The sequence below is a fragment of the Epinephelus moara genome, chromosome 11 (genome assembly GCF_006386435.1).
Source record: "Epinephelus moara isolate mb chromosome 11, YSFRI_EMoa_1.0, whole genome shotgun sequence".
In the NCBI taxonomy this organism is placed as follows: Eukaryota; Metazoa; Chordata; class Actinopteri; order Perciformes; family Serranidae; genus Epinephelus; species Epinephelus moara.
In genome coordinates this window covers 7,794,630-7,803,465 of record NC_065516.1, presented here as the reverse complement: position 1 = coordinate 7,803,465, position 8,836 = coordinate 7,794,630, and the positions used below count along the sequence as shown (strand labels likewise).

Sequence of the window (8,836 nt, the reverse complement as noted above, 5' to 3'; positions counted from 1 at the left end):
GGATACAGCTGAGGAGAAGCCGGCTGCTAATGCTATGTACCGGGACACTGCTAATGCTGCTTGCCGTGCTGCTGTAGCTCAGTCGTAACTGTAACTGATGCTGAGACTCTACTGACTGCGTGACTGGTAGACCGCGGTGGGTGGCGCAACAGGCCAAAACACAAATTCAAAACATAAACATGATTTGCAGACTGCAAAAAAAAAAAAATTTAGATGCAAATATTCTGGCTGTACTATTGTTGTCGGTGAGATCAGTATGTTATATGAACATTATTCCTTAGTCTCTGTGACATATTAGGGTGATTTTACGACTATTTGCTTTAGATTTCTTACATATAGCTTCTTTAAATTGACCATAACAAATCGCATGAATTCCACTGCAGTTAAAAGTTTCTATGACTAATGACTATTACCACCAACATGCATGTTTTCTACCCTTGATAATCAGAGAACTAGAAAATCCCCTAAATCCCAAGAGAAAACAAAGTCTAATGAGCTCTTGTAACAGAAATGGACATCCATCAACAGTTTTCCGGCGTACTTACAGTATGCTGCAATTAGTACAGACAACACAAAGAATGCATGTTTAAAATGATCTTAATAAGCACAACAGGAAGAGCAAGACAAACATTTTGTTTCCCTCAGCACCACAATCTATGATTCTATCTCCAGACAGTCGAAACCAACTCACCCAGACTGGAAACAAACTCGCCATGATGTCCAAATCATAAACACGTATATATTCCAACAGCGTGTTGACAACAATATCCTGCTTTTAGATAGAAAACATGAGAATGACAAGCTCAAGCGACATGTCATCATCCACCATGACCACATACAGCTGTCCTCCTTTCTCTCTATATATATTGAGGCCTGAGGCAGTACAGAAGTGTTCCAACCTGTTTTCTCTGGAGCAAACTGATAATTCACTCAGCCTGAAGTGTCTAAGGGTCAGACACACCTACAGTTTGTTGTCTTTTTTCAGGTTACAAAACTCGCCAGTGCTGTTGGTGGGTGGGTCACAGCTACTGTTTAACTAAGTAAGAGTTTCAGGGAGTTTCCTGTATTTTGTTTAGATTTGAATGCCAGTGATCTCTCCCCTGACCAAATGAGTCCAAACAACACAAAGAAGAAAAACTGCCAGACAGTGAACAATGTATACTTTGTTTACCACCTGCATGAACTGTATTCATCTGCACTCTTTAAACCTCTGGGGTCACTATTTAAGTGTCTGTTAAAGCTTTACCATAGACAACTAAAGAAAACTGTTCAAACACACAAGATGTGTATTCAAGTTTAAACAGTCTTCCAAAGTAAAAGCCCAAATAATTTGTTTGATGTTGCATTCAGAAATTACCCATGATAGGGTTTTCTGATCTGATGCCCCTGCTGGTTGGGTGAAATATCCTAAACACTTAAACATCCACTTACTTTCAAATTATTTGGTTGTCAAACATCAAATCAAGATTAATTCCTGAATTACATTTAACTACTTTTTTTCGCATTGGGATTACTGCGTTAATGTTGACAGCCCTAAATATTATATCAGTTCTTCAGACAACAATACTATATTTGCTGGTATCACAAAGTTTGCCTTGATACAATTTTGATTTGATTCAATTCGGGAGCAGGGAGCTCCATATGAGACGATAGACCTATTAGTAAATATCCTCATAGTCTTTTTCTTGGTTGCTTACCATTATCTGCACGGCGCTAAGCCATTAGCACTATTTAAACGTTTAGGAAGGAGGTGTGGTTGGAGAGACATGGTGACACAGATGTGCCATGGGAATTTCAAAATAAAGGCATATCTTAAAGGTGACAATACACATCGATGTTTTAACTCTGCCTGAATCACTGAATCGATATATCCACTGTGTTTTAACATGTGCATATCAGCCCTCACCGTCAAATATACCATGCATGTTCTGTATACTGTATATAACCACCCACTTTGTGTCTTTGTAATAGTCAATATATATTCCTTTGCACTTGTATTTGTTTACAATCTACAGAAAATTGATTTGTACATAGACATTGTATGTTGTTGCTAATTGTTGCTTTTTATATATATATATGTATATATATTCATTTACTTTTTTTTTTTTTTTTTTTTTTTTTACAGTAATTAGTCATATGACTGTTTCTTGATTTCCCAACACTTAGGTTTAACAAACAACAACTTAATTAAGGCTAGGAAACATTGGCCCAGTGGTCCACCATGTCAAAGTCACACTCTTTGCTGACACATCCATCCACCCACCAAACCTCCACCCTGTGGCTCGATTACAACACCATGCTACTTCAGCCTTTGTTCATGACAGACAAGAGTCATCTTCACACAGCAGAGGTCCTTGTCAGGTGAATGTAGGTCATCTCAGGCTGTTGTTCCTCTTGTGACAACAGTCTCTTCACTTTTGTTTTTACAAGGTACACCTCCATCTAAGCTGTTCACATCCAGCCTGCTGCTAAGTGCATTTCCCGAGCACTGATACAGTATTAAAAACATTTATTTATGGTGATGTGATGAAGGTATATTTCTGGGTTATCACTGTTATTCCTTTTGTGTTCCACTGTGTACAGTTGTGGCTTTTAAATTTCATTATACTGGTGCAAAGACATTAAAGGACTTCTATTCTATTCTAGGAATCTGTTACCACTATTTTATTTACTGACCAAACTAAATTACAGCTTCATGGTTGTATGCCTCCGCAAACCAGTCAGCTTGTACTTAAAGTTTATATCCATGTCTGTGAAAACATGGATGCTTAACACACACCTTCCCCCTGGCAGCACAGAAGATCTATACAGTCAGCACAGTTTCAAGTCACCAATTCAGTATCTGACCAAATGTCTCCCCTTCTGGTCCTGAGGTATGACTTTGAGTACTGGCCAGAAAAGTGTTTTGCAGAACACTATGATGTCACAGTGAAGTTGACCTTTGGCCTTTTGATATGAAATAAAATTATTTTAACATATTAGATGTTTGTGTGAATTGTAGTCATAATTAAAGTGAATTCTTGAGGTGTAGACAAAAACATGTTTTGTGGGGTCACAATGACCTTAACCTTTGACCCCCGACCACCAAATTCTAATCAGTTCATTCTGACGTTCAAGTCGACATTTATGTCAAACTTGAGAAAATTTTCCCCGAATTTACTTCCTTTAAGATACTGCATTTACAAAAATAGGACAGATACAAGGTCACAGTGATCTTGACCACTGACCACCAAAATCTAATCAGTTCATCCTTGAGTCCCAGTGGATGTGTGTGCCACAATTGAGGGACTTTCCTCGCTCTTGTGGTAACGCGTTCACAAGCACGAGACTGACAAGATTACAACCTTGACATTCAACCACCAAATTCTAATCATTTAATTCTGGAGTCCAAGTTAACGTTTGTGCCACATTTGAGAACATTTCCTCAAAGCGTTCTTGAGATATTCCATTCACGAGCATGGGACAGACAGACATCATGTCTCTGGCCACAGCTATCACTGGCACGGAGGCATAACAATTGATTGATCAAGAAAATACTTGGAAGATTCAATTCAATTCAATAGTTTATCGTCATTGCTCATAGAAAAACAGCGAGATAATGATAGAGTCATTGCAGACTTGTGCAACCAATAAAATAAATACCAAATAAATAGTGCATAGTGGCCTTTGTATTAAAGGCACAACATACTGTAACTGTCCTCAATATAGCGGCACACACAGATGATATACAGATATACAAAATTAGACCAAACACACAACTGTAACTATACGTTATAAAGTTATTACTGTGTAAGTGCAATGACGAAAGTGCTACATAACAATCATGTATCGTCCTTAGATCAATAAATGTAGGTGGAAGTCTTAACAACTCACAGATGTAAACTTGTAATTTTCAGACAAATGTTTTTGCTACCTGTAAAAGTCATCTTTAAATGAAGAATTACAAATGATTATACACTCTTAAATGTTATATTATATAGTATAGAGTGCCCTGGAGCTTTTATTAATGATCCATTAGTGAGTTTTAACCTTGACACATTAATTTCCCCCTTGGTAGAAGTCATATTTAAATGGTGGATTACTTTGTTTTGGACTGACGTTATTACCATTAGCTCTGATCGTGTCCGAACCCCACTAAACCTGATACATTACAGCTACTTTCCGTTGAATGCCAGTATGTTTTAAAAGGCCAATTAAACACAGGAATTCCATTCTGAAAGGACTTGACGAGGTTCAAGTGGCACAATAGAGCTGTAGGTTGATGAAGTGTGTGCTGTGTGAAAAAAGTCACATTTAAAACATGATTTTAAAAAAGCATACAGCCACAAAAACATGCAGTATCCTCCATCAATGACAGGCTGTGTGTCCTGTAATCCATACTGTGTCAACAGTCGGCCTGCAGTCATTAAAGGAACACAGGAATCAGCACAGAGGATAAACAATTAGCCTGCTTACTTTCCCATCTGAGATCAGCCACACTAAGAGGATGTAAGCAGTCTTTATCTGAGAACACTAACACAATACATGATTAGTATGTAGAGCAGACGCTCAATCTGAGGGTGTAAAAGAAGTCTTTCAGAGCTGTAAATACCTTATCGCCTCATAATTCAATTAGATTTTGGTTCATGGTGCTATAATTCCATCAAAAACTGATTCTTAATTAATATAAATGCTTGATTCCCGTGCTTTTTATTTCACGTCATGAAAAAATAAATGATATGAACTTACTTCCGCTATCATTTGTCAACATAACTGGTAGGTTGAGGTGGCAAGTCAGGATATCTTCCCACAGAGGACATGTGTGCTGCTTTGACGCACCCTGTTTGGCATCGACAACAGCAACAACAACAGGTTTGTTTTTTCCTCCAGCTCTGCGCAGAAACATGTAATGTGATTTCCAACTCATCTCCTTTTCTCTTCTACACTCTGCAAAATCCAAAATCCGTCAATTTGGACAGATGGAAAATACAAAAAAAAGACTGGTACAGTCAGAGAAAGAAAACACATGTAGATTCTGCTCTGGACTCTGCTTTAATTCTTTTTATGACTGGACGATGTGACTATAGAGAACATATTTGAGATTTTACCACTGTAAATCTCTCAGTTTCATCTCTGTGTCAATGACGAATGTCAAAATAAAGTAGACAACCTATTATCTTCTTTATGATAATATTGGATGTTTATATAATCATCACTGACGAAGACCCTTGATTTTTCGGGTATTGACTATGCTGGATTAACTACTGACAATCCTATTTGGTTGTTTAATCCATTTTCAATTAACTTTTCAGAATATGTGCTATATCATCATATATTACCAATGCTGCAAAATCAAATTACAAGCACTGTGATAGGGGATTTTAATCATATCACCCACTATACTATCAGGGGATAAAACTGACACAGATATTTAAACATACTATATGTCATTTTCTGCAAATAGGGGTTTCTCAGTCATAATGATGGTGCAATGCTGTCACCGAGCGTGAGCCAAATTATTCTCAGAGGTCTCCTCCTCTCCAAAACAAACATACCAGGTGATTTAAGCAGGTAAGACACTGAATAAAGCAGTTTCATGTTAACAATCAGTGTTTCTTCGACACTGTTGGGCTTTTCGTGGAGGGGCTGCTAGTCCAGCTTCTGCTATTGTGTGCTCACTTTTTTTCTCTGATAACGTAGCATCCAGATGTTCAGGAGATTTTTACCGGGAGCTGACTTACCCGCAGAGGTCTCTTCCTTTGCAAAACAAACAAACCAGGTAATTAAAAGCAGTAAAAAAGAATGACTAAAGCAGTTTCAGGCCCTGTTTCTCTAAAAACGGAAAAGTCTGTCCTTTGCATTTTAAAAAACGTATGCGTTTATATGATGACATTATTGAAACAATCCCCGTTCACACGGAGCCGCAAAATCTACTGGAAACGCTGTAGTATGCACACCAAGCCAGTGGGTGGCAGTGTAAATTTCAAAGCAACACCACAGCATGACGCCATGCGCCTGTGCTGAAGTGCCTTCCTCTAAAACACGGTGATTACACACCAAAACAAAGAAGACACAATGGCGAAAGCATGCACAGATAACTTTGTCTGGATGGACGACGAGGTGGAGTTGCTACAGTAACAGATCTACACTCAAAACAACAGGGTGAGCAGCACAAACAGAGCTCGGCATTGTTGTTGTGACAGTCGACTTTCTCGCGCATGCCTAGTGACTGGAACCGTAATGCGCATGTGTGAAAAGTCTCCGTTTTCAGAGGAACTGCATATTGCAAGTTTACATGACAACGGAGACGCTGCCGTTTCCAAAAATTCCACTCTGGAACCCGTTTTCAAAACGTTGCGTTTTCAGGCACCCGAAACGCCGCTGTCGTGTAAACGATCAGCCAAAACGCAACTAAAGTTTACCGTTTTTAGTTGAAATCGTTGTCGTATAAACGGGACCTCACATTAAAAATCTATGTTTCTCCGATGCTGTTCTGCAAGGCTGGGGCTGGAGCTGAGCTGCCACTAATGTTTGCCCAGCTTGTTTGTCTGATAACTTAAGATCCAGACTTCAAATTAATTAAATATATATAGTTCTTAATCTAAAATGTGTCTTAAAACTGGACAAAAAATACCATGAACCATGTCCTTGATTAAATGACAGATTTCTCTGGGTTTGAACATATTGTATCTTTAAGTCAAAAAGAAAAAGTCAAAAATATTCCTTTAACTTTCCTTCACGGTACGCAGATTGAAAGTTTTGTCAGCAGTGAGTGAAGACTTTGTCGTGGAACATGAAGCGCACTTGTCAGGACTGGTTGATTACATATCAAGTAGCAAACTGGGTCAGGTGGCTTACAGTAGAGTTAATGATAGGCCAGTAATCTTGTTACCTTGTTAGACCCCATCCTCATCCCATAAAATGTCCCTCTGAATTCCGATTACAGAGTTTTGAACATTAATGCTGATTTGTTCAAGAGGGGATCATAATATATCTAAGAATTGATTATTTTCAACCCCTAATCAACAATGAGGCATCAGTGACAAAGGCTCCTTAGACTGCACCATAATTTTCAATCAGCAGTGTTTCTTAGCAGCAAGTGGACTGCAGACATTTTACTTGTTTCTGTGTCCTTAGAAATCCTTCGAGGGAGCTTTCTAATAATTCCATCTTTCAAGCAAGTTAAAATACTTCTTTATTATAATCCCAAATCATTTGAGTATAAACCAATTAAAATTTAATCCTCCAATTTAAAGTGCAAATTGAAATCTTAGAAACAAGGGAAACTGAGGAAAGTAGTCTAGTATAGCAGAAGTTGTTACAGAACAGCTGCAGCATCCGTGGAAGGACAAAGGGAAGCAGGTTGTGTTTTAAAAGACACATTAAAATGTACACACTATACAGGAGCAATTAACTGGCAATGGTAATGGTAAAAGCTCGTAAACTAAAGTAGTTTCTGTATGAGCTGCAGAAGTGAGAAGTAAGGTTGACAGCTGCCGGGCCACCTGCTACTACACTTCTGAGTTTGAGAAATGGCCGTGATGTCTTCCATCGGCTATTTTCACACCCTCCATCCCTCCCTCTCTCCCGCTCTCCCTCCTCATCTCTTTTAGTGAGACAGACAGCAGCAAGGCTGAGGACACGTTTGACGCTCAGCCAAGGAGAGGAATATTTCATAGAGACTGATGTCAGTGCGGACACCTCCGGCTGGTGAAAACACAAATGGGTCGATACTCTGATTGGCATGTAGCTCCCAAGTCACGGGTCAGGTTTTTCCTCTAACAGACTGAGACAAATCCATCAGGAAGGACCACATACTGATACTATAGGTGCTGACTGTCAGCCTCATGCTAATTTACTTTGCTACAGTGGTGACCTCATAGTCACTGAACTGCCCAGTACTGTGGCCCGAAGAGCTTAAAATACTGCAGCATCAGAAAACCTTCCAAATGACCATTTGTATATCAATTATTCAAAAATACAAAAAATAATTATTAAAGAATATATGAATTATAAAAATATCTTCTTCTACGATGTAACCTTGAATTTGCATGTCATTATGACATTCTTTTTTCACCTGATGTTTCTGTTATGTGACATTCCATGTTTTACTCTAGGCACTGCTGGCCTTTTCTTAAATGTAGTCTTTTGTGAATGTATTTTTTGTAAAAGTATTTTTTTTGGAAATGTATTCCTGTGGCGTGAAATTGTCCTGGTTTTGCAGTGTTGTACTCTGTTTCTGTATAGCTACATGTCTAATCACATGATCTGTTGGGCAACCACCATTGGTTGTATATATAAAGGTGTGTCTCCTTATCTTGTTCCTGTCTGATGAAGGGCTGGTGCCTGAAATGTCACATGTGGTGATAACATTTAAAATGTCCAAAAAGAGCAGTTTCTGATGGGTGGACCTGTTTTTGTAATTTTGTATTTGTTCTTCTGTCCAGCATTCAGTATTTATCATTTTTGGATGTGCATGCTGTTTTGTGAGACTTTTTTGAGATTTTCTCGCATGCCTCCACAATGAACGAAGAATCCAAAAAATTGAGAAAATTCTCAAGTCGTAGGGGGCCGCATTTAACAACAGCAAAACTATTTTAAAACATCTGGTTACAAACTCACACAACTTATGTAGCATAATTCAAGTCTCATTTATCCACTTAAAGACATAAAAACTTGGATGAGCACCAATTTCCTGATGTTAAATTCAGACAAAACTGAAGTTATTGTTCTTGGCCCCAAACAACTCAGAGACTCTTTATCTGATGACATAGTTTCTCTAGATGGCATTGCTCTGGCCTCTAGCACTACCGTAAGAAACCTCGGAGTAATATTTGATCAAGATTTGTCTTTTAAT

At 38.4% G+C, this 8,836-nt stretch overlaps 1 protein-coding gene across 2 annotated transcripts in view; it reads right to left on the bottom strand.

The window, feature by feature from the left end:
* The window catches only part of rnf152 (ring finger protein 152), a 111,746-nt gene that overhangs the window by 35,031 nt on the left and 67,879 nt on the right, over nucleotides 1-8,836 (bottom strand). Inside the window, exon 1 of one of the 2 annotated variants that reach the window (XM_050056690.1) lies at nucleotides 692-848. The exons of the other annotated variant lie outside the window; for it this stretch is intronic. The gene's annotated coding sequence lies outside the window, so the exon portion shown is untranslated. Of the gene's footprint in view, nucleotides 1-691; nucleotides 849-8,836 lie in introns of those variants that run through there. 2 annotated transcript variants of the gene reach the window in all.